Genomic DNA, 16,018 nt, shown 5'->3' on the forward strand with positions numbered 1-16,018 from the left:
TGTAAAACAATGAGGAAATGAACATATTTTTAAACATTGTAAGAACAATTAAAACAATTTATTAGCAAAATCCAATGGTAATTAATAATACTAGATAACTTGCAAGTATAGTACAAGAGAAACACCAGAAGTAGTAGTCAATATCAATAGGTTTTCGTTTCTATCTCAATTACTATGCAATTTTTTGTAAGTTACTTAAGATTTCCAACTCCCAGTTTTCTATATGATAAGAATAATAAGACTTTTAAATTTGATTCCAATGAGAATGGAATGACATAGCATGTATCTAATCAATTGCAGTGTACAACAGAAAAATAGTTATAAGATAAATTTTAGTTCTCCTTTAAATAAGGTAAAGTTTTTTTTAATATCACAGCCTATGTAAGACTGTATCTCTCTACTGACTTTAACTTCATTTGTTAACATAAAAATTCAGTCTTAATTTATTTTAGAAACAATTATGTACTGTTACATTCTATAATTATATTTTAGAATTTATACTCTGACTAACTGTTTTTATACTGATGAATGCCCATGACATTTTCTGAAGATGATTACTTCAGTTTTACTTTTCTTATGATCATTTTAATTTTAAAACAGTGATAAAAGTAATAGCTAATGTAGTTACAGGTATTCACATAATACATTTATTATCCTATTTAATCCTCACAACAACCCAAGCAAGTAAGTGTCATTATTCTAATTTTATAGATCAATTAACTAAGATTTATGGAGACAAAGTAATTTATGTTATATCCACTCAATTAGTAAGTGATAGAGCTGTCTAGAATCATACTACTTTCCACCATCTTTTTCAATAAAGTCATAAGTTTAATTTAAATAAAAATCCAGGGACTACTACATGAGTAGGTATGTGTGGTAATTCATTTTTAAGGGTAAATGACTGTTGGGTAAAATGCATGTAGACACAAATAATTGGATGCATTAATATGACACAATTATTTTGAAATGTGACTGAAGCCTACAGTTTAGGCATGGCAAGGAAAGAGAACCTTACAAAGGCCCTAAGGTGGAAACAGCTTTCATTGTGCTTGAGAAATTAGGATAAAGCCAGTGTGCTCAGAGCATAATGGCTGATGTGCTGGAGGTATTTTAAAGGCAGCTGTATAATGAGAGGCTCATGCAGGCTATGATCAGCCTACATAAAATTTTGTTTTGAGGGAAAAATTTCTAATTTCAGAGATGAATGACTTTTCTAGGCCAATGACAATGTCTTTTCATCTTTCTAGTGATTCATCTAAGTTTGGTGCTGATTGGAATGAGGTAGCCCAGAGGGAGAGAGGGAGGGTTAGAAGATGACAAGGAGAGTGAAAGCCAGAGAGTGCATGCAGCTGATCAGGAGACAAAGAAGATCCACAAAAACAAAGCTCTGCAAATGCCAGAAAAAGATTCAAGCAGGAGAGGAACGTAAGTGCCTGACAGGAGAAAAACAAACACTTCACTCTTATTCCAGGGAAGATGAAGAAAGCTGACAGTGGTTCAGACGGATTTGTAGAGTGATATTGAGAAAATGAAAGAGGAATCCCTTTCATTTTACCAAGCGGTATGCAGTTACCTGTACACAAAGAGAAAAAGAGAGAGGAGGGGGTTGGGATGGTGAAGACAGAGAGAGAGAGAGAGAAAGAGAGAGAGAGAGGATATATAGATATGAAGAGACAGGGAAGGTTAGAAAGATTTGTTTCAGAGAGAGAAAGAGAGGTATTTAGAGAAACATTCCCAGAATGGCAGATCAAAGACTTTCAAAATTCACCATTATGGAAAAAGCACTGACAACATTGTCAAAAGTGTCAAATTCAACATGTTCATTAAATTAAAAGCTTGAAACAATGCAATAAGCCTTTAAAAACAAACAAACATTGAATCCAGATAAAAACAGCAAATTTTGTAGCCTCTTAACTTGCCCTATTCCCATTCAGTCTTTCCACATAACCACAATCAACTTGAAGACCAACCTTACATTGACAGTAGCTGTGAAAACCAGCAGCCAAGGAAACACTGGAAGATGCACAATGAGCTTGGAGCTTTCCAAAGGCTACGCCCCACAGAATCTCAGGGGTTGTCTTTATTTGATGCAACTCAGAATTTAGTTTATGTAAACAAGTCTATGCTGAGAGCATTTGTCAAAAATAAGGAGTGTCAAATGATTAATATTACAGATGCCTGAGGTGGCAATTCCAGTTGGAGATACCAAAAAGCTGGCCAGAATCCTTCAGAGGAAAACTAGGAATGAGATATCAATAGGATGCAGGAAATAGGTCTGACATATTCATAGGACTCAAGAAAGACATGTACATGTTTAGGGCTGGAAAAGACCCAAAAAGGCCCTAAGCTCTCACCTCTGGCTGACTTTAAGGTCCTGTACAAACATATAATATGACAGGATTATAAACTGTTTACTAAAGTATTGAAAAACGCATATAACACACACACAAAGCTATTTGACAAAAGCTGGGAGACATATTGATTCAAGGTCTTTAAGAAAATTTTTGCATTGTGATTAGTTAATTCCTTAACTAAGAGAATTTAACAACCATACTGGAAAAAAGAATAGACACCCTAAAAATTATTTCAGGAATCTAACAAAAAACAACAGCAATAATGAGAGCAACAAGAAATAGCAATACTAACAAACACTAGCAGGAGGGTTCATTTCGAATGATACCACATTATATTATTTAAAATTTTTGGTTTTAATGAAAAGAATTATGGTGCATACAAAGAAACAGGAAAGTTTGTCCTGCATACAGAAAAATAAAAACAAGTCAATAGAAACTGTTTCTGAGGAAACTCAGATACTAGACTTACTAGATGAAAACTTTAAATCAATTATTACAAATATGTTTAATGAAGAAAGGGAGAATATGTTTACAAAATTGGAAGAATGTATGAGAATGATGTATTCATTAAATAATATCACTAAAGAGAAATAGAAATGAGCTTTAAATGAAACTAATAGATACTCTGGAGTTGAAAAATACAATAACTGATATTAAAAATTCACTAGAAAAGCTTAATAACATTTAAGAGAGTAAAACAATCAGGTAATTTGAATATAGATCAATTGAAATCATCTAGTCTGAAGAACAGAAAGAAAGAGTAATGAAGAAAAGTGAACAGAGCCTCAGTGACCTGTGTACCATAATAGAAGTCCAGGAAGAAGAAGTAGAGATAGAAAGGGGCAAAAAGATGGCTAAAAATTTCCAAAATTTATGAAAGATGTTAATCTACACATCCAAGAAGCTTAATTAACTCTAGCATACATTCAAAGAGGTCCACATGCACATGTATCATAGTCAAACTGTTGAAAACCAAAGACAATAATAGAAGTGACTTACTGTGTAAAAAGGATTATCAGTAAGATTATCAGCTGAGTTCTCATCAGAAACCATGGAAATCATAAGGCAGAAAGGTGACATGTTCAAAGTGCTAAATAATAATGTCAACCAATAAGTTTACATCTAGTAAATCAATGCTTCAAAGTGAATGATGTATTGACATTCACAGATAAACAAAAACAGAGAATTCTCTCTCAGAAGACCTAGCAGATGTGTCATAAAAAAATTGTAAAAGGAGTCCTTCATGCTGAAATGAAAAGACACTAGACAATAATTAAAATCCACTTGAAAAAATAAAGAGCACCAGAAAGATAATGATGTAGGCAATTATTTTTTTAAAATACATTTTTGTTTGTAATTTTTTCCTCTCCTATCTATTTTTTTAAAGCTGCATATGTGCCAAAAGGTGAAAATTCTCCCCCTCTGCATGAAGCAGCAGTGTTACCCAATCCAATAACATGCAAGCCATAAAGATGTCTATATTGGGGTGAGTAAAGAGGATCTGCTGGAAACCACTCCCCTGGAGAGCAGCAGGAGAGGCATATTCTGTGGCCTGGAGATAGACAACAGTGTGTGTCTGAAAAGAAACTCATGAGCCCTGGGATAAGGGTGTGATAGGGAAACAGCGTTCTGCTCTTTCTGGGAGGTGGAGCTAGTGCAGACCCCTTACCTCACCCAGAGACATAGGTCATTTCACCAGAAGCTCCCCCAGGCACTCTAGTCCATGCTGGTACCTGTGCTTGTCATTGAAACATCCATGGGCAAGCCAGGTGGTCCAGCTGTGCCTAGTTGCATCTCACCTTCTCCTCTGCAAAAAGGAAGCTCAGGGCACTGGATGTTGTACAGTCCAGCACATCATCTGAAACAACAGAGAACACCTCACAATAAACAAAGACCAAGTACATACCCATCTGCTCTTGTCTCAGCTGCCTCTTACCCATAAGCATCACCTACTGGCCTGTAGGTTAAACTGCACAACCCAATATAAATCTGGCTGATGGAAGAACAGAGGGCTACAGAAGCAAAGCTAAAATACCCTACCACAAATCCTCTACAGTAACACCCTTGTCAGGGGTTGAGGGCACAAATAAATCTGTGAATAAAATTAGATTAAAAACCCAATCTAAATAAAAGTAAATTCAAAACCAACAAGTGTCAGCTTCTCCAGATGACAAGTAACCAGTGTAAGAATTCTGGTACCATGAAAAACCTGAATGTTGTGACACCACCAATGGATCACACTAGCTCTCTAGCAAAGAACTCTAACCACAATGAAAACTCTGAAATGGCAGATAGATAATTCAAAGTATAGATTGCAAAGAAGATCATTGAGATCCAAGAGAAGGTTGAAAGCCAACACAATGAAACCACAAAAGCAATCCAGGAAATGAAGAAAGAGATATATTAAAAAAAAAAGAACTACTGGAAATAAAAAATTCACTTAAGGAATTTAAACGTGTAGCTGAAAACTTTAGCCATAGAATAAACCAAGCAGAAGAAATAATTTTGTAGCTTGAAGATCAGTCAAATCTGTCTTTCAAAGTAACCCAGTCAGACAAAAATAAAGAAAAAAATAAACCCAATGCCTTTGAGAAATGTGAAATTATTTAAGTGATCAAACATATAATTTACAGAAATTCCTGAGGAAGAGGAAGAAAAATAAAGAAATTTGGAAAGCATATTTGAGGAAATAATGCAGGATTTTTTTTTATTTTGCTAGAGATGTAGACATCCAGATACAAGAAATTAGGCAACGCCTGGGAGATATGACACAAAACAAATGTCAAAAAGCATATAGACATCAGACTATCTTTCTTAGATATGCCACTGAGAAAGAACATATCTTAAAATCATCTAGAGAAAAATGATGAATCTCCTATAAGTGGAATCCCGTTATACTAATAGCAGACTTAACAGAAACACTACAAGCCAGAAGAGATTGGGAGCCTGTTTTTTGCCCCCTTCAAAAAAATTGCCAGCCAAGAATTTTATATCCTACCTAACTAAGCTTCTTAATTGAAGGAGAGATAGTCTTTCCCAGACAAGGAAATACTAAGTGAATTTATCACCACTAGATTGGTCCTATAAGACATGCTCAAGGAAGTTCCGAACATGTAAACAAGAGGATGCTACTCATCATCATAAAAAGACCTGTAAGTACAAAGATCACAGATTTTACAAAGCAATTACACAATTGAAACTCCAAGGCAACTAGCTAACAACATTATGTCAGGAACAACACCTCACATATCAATACTAACCTTAAACATAAATAGCCTAAATGTTCCACTTAAATCCTGCAGCTAAAAGCATGCTTAACAGTGAGAGGCTGAATGTTTTCCCTTCAGATGAGGTAGAAGACAAGGAAGTCCACTCTTGCCATTTCTATTCAACATTTTACTGTAGTTTTTGCCAGAGTAATTAGGCAAGAGGAAAAAAAGTTACCCAAATGGACAGAAAGAAGTAAAATTATCTCCATTCTTAGATAACATGATCTTGTACAGAGAAAACTTAAGAAATCTGCATCAAAACTATTGAGTTAGTAAATAAGTTCAGCAAAGTTGTGGGATACATAATCAACACACAAAAGGACAATGCATTTCCATACACTAACAATGTACAATGTGAAAATGAAGTTAAGAAAAACAATAGGATGAATAAATTTAACAATGAAGTACAAGACTTGTATACTGAATACTATAAAACATCATTGAAGAAAATTAAAACCTAAATAAATGTAAAGACACATTACGTTATTATATCAAAAGACTTAACATTGTTTATGTGATGTTTTAGTCAGCTAGGTCAGCCATAAGAAAATACCATACACTCGATGTCTTAAACAACACAAATTTATTTCTCACAGATCTGGAGTCTTGGAAGTCCAAATTCAAGGGGCTGGCATAACAGGTTTCATTTGAGATCTCATCTGTTGGCTTGTAGGTGACTGCCATTTCACTGTGTACTCTCATGATCTTTCAATTGTCCACACAAGAGGAAAATTAGTGATTTCTCTCTTCCTTTACTTATAGGACTATTAATCAGACCAAATTAGGGCTCCCATCCTTATGACTTCATTTAACCTTAATTACCTCCTTAGACCCTATCTCCAAATAGGGGTCACATTGGGGATTAGGACTTCAACATGTGAATGGGGAGACGTACAATTCTGTCCATAGCAGATGGCAATACTTCCTAATGAATCTACAAATTCAGTGCAGTTCACCTCAAATTTCCAGCTGCCTTTTTAAACTTGTTTATTTATTTTATTTTATCTTGCAGAAATTGGGAAATTGACTGAAAACTGGGTTTTGGAAATTAAAGGGACACAGAATAGCCAAAAAAATCTTGAATAAAGAATAAGTCATAGAGGACTCACAGTTTTTTTTTTATTTTAAAACACTACAAGGCTTGAATGATCAAGACAGCATAAGCGAAATATTGGCATAATAGACACATACATACACAATACAGGTAGGTCAGTGGAACAAAATTGAGAGTTCAGAAATAAATCCTCACATTTAGGGTCAATTGATTTCCAATAAGCATGTCATGACAATTTACCAAGAAATAATAATATTTTTAACAATACTTCTGGTTTCTTAAGGGAAATAAAAAATGTTCTAAAGTTAGGCATGATGGTTACACAATTGTGTGAATATATTAAATTACTAAATTGTACACTTTAAAAGAATGGATTTTAAGGTATGTGAATTTTGTCATTAAACTGTTATAGAAAGGAAGAACGAAAGATACAAAGAAAGCTATTAGTGAGATAAACAGTTCCAGACAGTGTTAAATATTTGATGTACTCTATCGGAAATTTAATACAAAGGGAGTCATCCTGGCTTTGTACTTTTTCAAAATATGTGCTCAAATATATTTGTGCTTCTTTGGAGAAGGCCAACTGCTGGGCTCAGCCACAATGTTCTTACATTTTCATTTTTTGGAATGATAGCAAAATATAGGAAAAGTCTTCCGAGGTTATTTGCAATCAATTTAGTGCAATAAAAACCATGACATCTAAGTAATGCTGGGAGAGAAAAGAAAACAGGAAAGATTGCATGAATAATAGAAAAAGTTTGCATCAATGAACTGGAAATATAAAAGGAGGTGATGATTGGTTAGCAGAAGGGTTGGAATTAGTATTTTATTTTATTTTATTTTATTTTATTTTATTTTATTTTATTTTATTTATTATTTTGAGACAGAGTCTCACTCTGTCACCAGGCTGGAGTGCAGTCACGCGATCTCGGCTCACTGCAACCTCCGTCTCCCAGGTTCAAGCAATTCTCCTGCCTCAGCCTGCCGAGTAGCTGGAATTACAGGCACATGCCACCTCACCCAGCTAATGTTTGTATTTTTGGTTGAGATGGGGTTTCACCATGTTGGTCAGCCTGGTATTTTAGTGCTGATGCCATTTCTGGCTGGGCTGTGTCCTAGATACGAGCACGAGAGTGGGTTTCTGATATAAAGTGAAGAGAAGACCACAGGGGATGAGAAAGCCAATGAACCAAGACACTGGGATTTGGAATGGGTTGTCCTATGGCTGCTGCTGATGACAATGTTGGCAGGAGTTGAAATGCAGTAGACAGGTGCTAACATTTTTTAAAAATAAAGAAGTGACTGTGATGAGTTGTACAGATGGCAGCATGGGGAGGAAGCATGGCAGTAAGTTCTGAGAGAGGCTGAAATAGCAGGTCATTTTGGAGGATTGTGGAGTGGGCAATGCTTCAAAGATATGGCAGGTAAATTTAAAAAAAACACTATGTCACCTTAAGATCCTGAGATGAAAGGGCAAATGAAGAGAGAAAGATTAAATGAGCCTTGGGATAAGAGCAGGTTTCTCACAAAACAGTCAAGACAATGCTATGAGAAGGCGAATAGATGTAAGAGAGTTTGCAGATTGTAAAGCATGATTTCTGATAAATATATCAAGATGTTTCTGATGAAAGAGGATGCAGTGGAGAATATCCAAAGGGTTGTGTGTGGGCTGTAGGATGAAGCAGCACTATAGAAGATAAGCATGTGGATGATGACGGGTGGCCACTGAGATTTGCACCTGAAGTATACAGAAGGTAAGGCATAATGCAATCATTCAGAAAATATCAACAGCAAAGCGAAACTCTGGTAAAAGAAGATGAGGTTTGAAAAATGTTCAGTCAATTTAAATTCAGGTAGGTTATTGGTAGTTGACAAAAGCTTTTGAAATGTACTCTTAAGATGTGAAATTATCCAAAATATATTGAGGAAAAGGTCATACTCAAATGAGTGTTCATTTACTGCATATATAACTAATTCTGGCCCAGCTGACTATTTGATAACTGGTGGTTTGCTTTGCAGCAGGCTCTCCTTCCTCTGCTCCTGGGGCAGAGTGATGAGTAACATCCTGAGGCAGAGGAGAGAGGTCATCCTCCTCGCCCCCTGTTATCCTCACCATAATTATGTTAAATTATAGTTAAATGATTCCTCTTATTAGCATCAGTTGAAATTAATTATTCTGATATATTCTGCTCGTATCTGAGATGGCGAGAGCAGAGAATGTTGAGTTTTCCTATTGGCATCACCCCGAGAAACATTCATAAAGTAATTTTCTGTATCTTCATTAATATTAAGTGCAGACAAAAGAAGCAAAGGACACACAAGTAATACATTTTAAATACCTGACACATGCATAGAAACATGTAGGCTTCTTTCTGAAAGGATGTGAAGGTTTCTTTCTTGTCAATGAGTGAAGCATTCCTGATAGTTTTGTTGTTGACACTATCATCAAGAGTTTGCTAGGTCTATTATCTGGTAGAAAAAATTGAATTGTTTTGAAGCATGAGATTATAATGCCTGACTTTACTTGTTTTAAATACATTGAAATAAATGTACTTTTTCTCTCTTGAAAATTTAAATTTCAGTGTTTGTGGAGCAAGGATTGTAGATCACCTACAAAACTTATTTTCCTGACTTCTGATAACCCCTCTGAGAGAACACAGGAGCAGAGCCAGGACAAGACGCTGTGATTTCTCATGGATCTGGAAATGTATTATGTTAATATTTTCCTAACAGGCAAAATGTCTGTAGTTTTGTGAAAAAGAAACTTGCAGAAGTGGAAGTGAGTAGATTTTAAAAGAACAGTTTTCAACATTATAAACTTGAATGACAAATGCTGTTGTAGTGTTATTGAAAGAAACTCTTTTAGATATGAATATGAGCCCTCATTTGCCTCATCCACACAAAAAATAGATATGTATTTTTGTTTTTGAGACGGTGTCTTGTTCTGTCGCCAGGCTGGAGTGCAGTGGCACGATCTCAGCTCACTGCAAGCTCCACCTCCCAGGTTCATGCCATTCTCCTGCCTCAGCCTCCCGAGTAGCTGGGACTATAGATGCCTGCCACCACGCCCGGCTAATTTTTTGTATTTTTTAGTAGAGACGGGGTTTCACCGTGTTAGCCAGGATGGTCTCGATCTCCTAACCTTGTGATCCACCGGCGTCGGCCTCCCAAAGTGCTGGGATTACAGGCATGAGCCACTGCGCCGGGCCAAAAATAGATATGTATTTGTTTTTACATAAACCAATATTTGGAATTTGAACCTTGGGCCACCTCCCATGCATTTCTGCTGTATCCAAGGATAACATGTTAGAAATAAAGGAACAACACGGGAGGAAAAGGGCCAGAGGCTCTCAGCTCAGAGGACCGTATTACTGGAGGGTAAGTGTGAGCTGTGATTTCATAGCTAAAGATCACCCGGGATGAGGAAACTTAGCAGCCTGGGAGCTCTTGTGTTCTCAGAGTATTTCTGACAAGCAATCCTTGACAGCAAGTCTGCACTTCCAACAAATGGTAACCACTGTTTAGGTGATGAACGGTAGCGGTAGTTTCTTGGGTCTGCCAAGAACAAGGTGAGCCAGCTGTTCTCTGGCATCACAAGTCAGAAGGAATCTTGTGCAAAGTAAAAAACAATTTGCATGCTTTTGCTTTTTACTTCCCTGTGATTTCTTTTTGCTAGTCTCATGACCACCATTTTTTCTTACTGCAAGAAGTAAACAAAAAGAAATAGAAGTTATTAGAGAACTCGAGGGGCTTATGAAAATCTCAGTAACTCAAGTATGGTGGGAAATTTTCTTTTGAATCTTTTCTATAATTTTGTGTTCAGTTTGTATATACACCCAAACACACACAGACGCACACACACACACACACACACAATACAGTTGACCCTTGAACAATGCAGGGGTTAGCAGCATTGATGCCCCCTCCCACATAGTCAAAACTTGGTGTATAACTTTTGACTCCCCAAAATTTTAACTACCAATTGCCTACTGTTTATCAGAATCCTTACTGATAACATAACCACTTAACACATATTTTTATGTGTTTTATATATATATATATACTGTATTATTATAATAAAGTAAGCTAGAGAAAGTAGAATATTATTAAGAGAATCATAAAAAAGAGAAAATATACTTACTATTCATTAACTGCAAGTGAATCATCATAAAATTTTTCTCCCTCATCGTCTTCACGGTGAGTAGATTGAGAAGGAGCAGGGAGAGGAGGGGTTGGCCTCACTGTCTCAGGGATGGCAGAGACGGAAGAGGTGGAGGAGATGGCAAGGGAGGTGGGAGAAGCAGGCATACTTGGTGTATATTTTATTTTTAAAATTCCATGTGTACGTGGACCCACACAGTTCAATACCTTGTTGTTCAAGGGTCAACAGTATATATAATTGTTTAAACAATTTCTTGTTTCTTTGGCCTCACAGCTCTCAATAATAAAGATCACAATCAAATGATTACTTTACTCCAGCTTCTTCCAAAGCTCCTGGAATTCCAAATCCAGTCGTCCTTCCTTCACTTCCCTGCTTGATATTCACATTTGCCCTTTATGAAGGTCTCATTCTTCAATTACATTGTCTTGCTGAGTTTTCAGGAAAACAAATGTGAGGCATGCAAGACGGATTATATCTCTTGGGCCATGGCATCTCCTGGGCTTTAAACAAAATCCTGTAAGTCACCACTTTGATCCGTGATACTAGAGAAACACTGGTTATTTTTCTCCAAGTGGACAGTAGCTTAAGAAGGGCATACGTTTTAGTCAACTCTGGATGCACTGAGAACTCCGTGTGACATTGCTCTTCCCCAGTGTGAGGGGGAACACAGGACCCTTCACAGTCTGGCTCTAACCTTTCTACCTCAGCCATTTCCACTCTATCCACATACCCAAGATTTCTGTCCCGCAACTTTTTCCACCGTTCCCTAGTCATATCAGGGTCTTTGTTTACACTGTTTCTGGTCTTTCTGCCTAGGCTGCCTTCTGTCCCAATCTTCATTCAATGACCTCCCACACATCTTTTTTATGCAAAAATCCTTCCTAGATTCTCTTTAGGGAAAACCAGCTAGGCAGAATATCCTTGTCACCAAATAAATGCATTTTTATTCGTTAGATGTCCCTGGGAAACAGCTTTTGAGGCAGAGATTTAGATGCAAGAGGTTTCATGGATAGTGTTTTCCGGATGCTTATAAGGAAAAGATAAAGCTCAGCTGGGCAGGTGATGAAGTTGAGCTGTGATGGAGTTGCAGTAGAGTGCTTAGTTGATCCTAGCAGGGGTCTGGAGTTGGGATGGCTTTTCAGAGTTGTCTGGAATAGAGGCAGAGACAGGGTCTACACATCAATAATTGGATGTTGGCTGCCCTGGGGGAGAAGCATGGTTTGTGTTGAGGCTGTGCTCTTTGACCAAGAAGCATAAGCAGGGGCCACACCGGGAGCATCAGCTGAAAATATTCCTGGCAGAAATTGTGGAAGGCAACACACTACAGTCCATTCATGTGTTCTTTGGTTCCATATTCTCCCTCTTGGAAAATGGATTTCCATTACCAGATGAATTCTATTGAGATGAAGTATGCTCATTACTCTACTCCCATTCATTTTCTTGAAGTCATTTTCTGCCACTAATCTCACCATGTTCTATTGACGTCATCTTCAATGAGCATTTCTGCTGGGTACAATGGATTACCTGGCTGAGTGATCCAAATCCTTATCATCAAGGGATCTGCAGCACTGGTCATGATGTCTTCTTAGAGTGTGGCGGCTTCGCCTTTTCACTTATTGGCAAACATGGACCCAAGGGTACAAAAGCTGTTCTCATGTTCTTCTCAGGCTTCATATGTAATACCAGCTCTGTGTTCTCCTATGACAAGGTCTACTATGCCTGCCAGGGTGGGGACCTGTGTCCTTGCCTGCTCTTAACATGAAGAGCCTGAAGTGACTAAGTGGAAGCCAGAAATTTGAGTGCAGAGGGACTCTTCCTGTGTGTCCTAGGAGAAGCCATCTCCATCCTGGGACAAACCTGCACTGCTCATGTCTTGAGAGTGTTATTCATAAAGAGGACTATTGCTTGTATTTCTGAGGAAACCACAAAGTGCAGAGGGGAACATATTGTTATAATGAGAGCTACTCCAAAAGTGGATGGTAATTTCCTTTAATATCTATTAGGGACTATTTAAGTTCATAGCAAATTTTAAATACATTTATTTCTCTTCATGCGGTACTCTTTGATGACATTGAGAGTATCTGACTAAATCTTCTACTCCTGTTTCATTTTCTCTTTTTGACTATGGCAACTAGAGATAGAGTTTGTTTATGCTGGTGCTGGAAAAAAGTGGAGATGACTAGAACACACAATTTCTTCTCTTTTTGTTGTTCTTCAGGTATCTTATGCATTAGGGGAGAAATTTGAACCATATAATTGTCCATATAATTTTTACTATATATGCATAGAAAAATATAAATAAAACTAAAAGTTAGGCTTAAAATTTTCGTTGATAGAATAATTGATTTTAGTCATACTAAAATCATACATTTTTATATTATAGAGCAATGAGTAGATATATCATTTGGTAATCAACTATCTTACTGTGCATAGGAAAATAGAAATATTGTTTTAATGAAAGTGGGAAAAACCTTGGTGTTAAACTGAAATTAGAGTTATTGGTATAAACACATTCTGTGAATATTAACTCCTTTTTGTCAGACTTTGTACATCATAGCAGACAAATGCTCTTGGTACAATAGTTAGAAAAACTGACTAAAATGCATAAATCACATTATAATGACATTGCATATCTGAAAACAAAGATTTGGTAAATTAAAATTTGGTAATTTGGTAATATCTGGCTGTTTTTCCTTTGTAGGCACTTTCCTATATTTTGGGCAAGGACAGCTTTGCTTGTATAAGACAGAAAGATTCTACTGGGAGAAAGAGAAATCAGTACAGTGTTTTCATTCATAAGGGATTGGAACTAAAAAATTCAAAACCTGCAGGGATTCAACACTACGGCTAGTTTTCCCTGGAACACTTGCTGAGAATAGGGGCTGCACAGGAGTCCAGGGAGCTAGAAACCGAAAACTTCTACATGTCCAAGTGAACCAAACCTGCCCCATATCAATTTCTCATTGGAATGAGATGATCAATCCCTCATCCTATCTAGCACAGGAAAGGGGTGTGAGTTATATTATCTGGGATCTCCAGAGTTCTTCTATGTATTAGGTATGGTATACAATCAAAGGTTCTAGAAATACGTAGAGGCAGAACAATTAGGCAAAAAACAAAAGCAAAACAAAAAAGCTGTGGAGAAACTGAATTTACAGACAACAAACAGACAGACCACCCAAGACACTAGAACTCTGACTAACACCTCTGCAGCAGCCAGCCCAGGGTGCCAACTCAGAAACCCTGCAGCAGCCAGTTTAGGAAATCAACCACCAAAAACTATAGCTATCAGCTCCAAATGGTCAGGACTTGGTCAATGACCGCCAACTTCCCTAATTTTTATCCCTGCTTCTATCTTAGGACCATCCAGGGAAAGCCAAATATGGATCTCTAGCCAATCACATAGAATGCTCCTTCAAGTTAGCCACCTGCAGCTTCCCCAGGCCAATAGCCTCATCACAACACATATTTTCTACTATAAAACTTTCCACTTTCTTTGCCTACCTGTGAGTCTCTGTCAAAACAGAGTGAGTCTGGCTGCCTTCCTTCCTGTAGCAATCTCTGCATTAACAAGTTTTTATTTTCTCATTTAGGTGGTCTTCTTTTATTTCTATTCCAATAATGTTACAATAAAATAATTGATAAATGAAAACATAATAAAGATTAATACAAATATAAAAGGGCAAAAAAAGGAGAACTAAAGAAGCAAACAACATATGAACAAAGGAAAAGCAAGTAAGTATACAATATATAGAGCAGTAATTACATTAAATATAACTTAACTGGACAAAAAAATCTAATTCAAAATCAAAACCTTGTCAGAGAGGGTTTTAAAAAGGAGGGACCCACAAATATGTTAATTACAAGTTAAATACAATTACATTTTGAACAAAGGGCACACAACTTGATTGAGTATAAAATGGTAGAAAAATATATATTATGCAAAACGAAGCAGAAGAAATATGATGTGGAGAAATTAATAGCCGTTAAAATATAATGTATGTTTAATAGAAGTGAAAGTATTGCTAGAAATAAAGAATTATAATTCATGATGAAAAAGAATCTAACATAAAGACATAATGCCTCTAGATTTGTATGCATCTGATATGGTTTGGCTCTGTGACCCTACCCAAATCTCATCTAGAATTGTAATCCCCATGTATTGGGGGAGGGGCCTGGTAGGAGGTGTTTGGATCATGGGGATGGTTTCCCGTTTGCTGTTCTTGTGATAATGCATGAGTTCTCATGAGAGCTGATGATTTTTAAAGTGTTCGGCTGTTCCCTCTTCACTCTCACTCTCTCCTGCTGCCATGTAAGATGTACCTTTCTTCCTCTTCACCTTCTACCATGATTGTACACTTCCTGAGGTCTTTCCAGCCATAAAGAATTGTGAGACAATTAAACCTCTTTTGTTTATAATTACCCAGTCTCAGGTAGTATCTTTATAGCAGTGTGAAAACAAACCAATACAGCATCTAATAATATATCTTCAAACACATATAAAACAAAAATTGTCAAGAAAAGCAGCAATAGACAAGTGTATTTGAAGATTTTAACATACCTTTCACCATAACTGATGTAACATACAGAGAAAATTATCTGTAAAGACATAAATTGAACAATGTGATTAACTGCCTGGACCTAATTGACATATGTTAGTTATTGTAAAACACTGTAGAATGCACATTTATTCCAAGTGCAGTTGGGAGATTTACCTGAGCCATAAAACAGGCAACAAATTTCAGATGATTTAATTCACAATGAGAATGTTTTTTGGCCAGAGTTGCATTAAACTGGAAATCAACAGAAAGTAAACTAAAATAGCTCCAAATTTGGAAATTAAGCACACCGATTCTAAATAGGTTGTGAACAACAAAAAGTACTCATGACAAAAATCTTCTAAATTTTGAACAGGATTAAAAAAGGATGCATGAAAACACATAGGGCATTGCCAAAGTAGGGATTAAAGGGAATATATTGCTTTTAATGCGTATATTAAAAAGAAAAAGTTGCAAATTAGTGATCTAAACTTCATGTCATATTATTCTCTATGTCAAAAAGTAAGAAAAAAAGAGCAAAAAAAAAAAAAAATCCCCAAAACAGAAAAAAGGAAGTTGTAGAGATAAGTATGTAAATAGAAGAAAGATAAAACATTTAAATAGAGAAAATCAACAAA

Source organism: Pan paniscus, chromosome 7, assembly GCF_029289425.2.
Source record: "Pan paniscus chromosome 7, NHGRI_mPanPan1-v2.0_pri, whole genome shotgun sequence".
NCBI classification, from domain to species: Eukaryota; Metazoa; Chordata; class Mammalia; order Primates; family Hominidae; genus Pan; species Pan paniscus.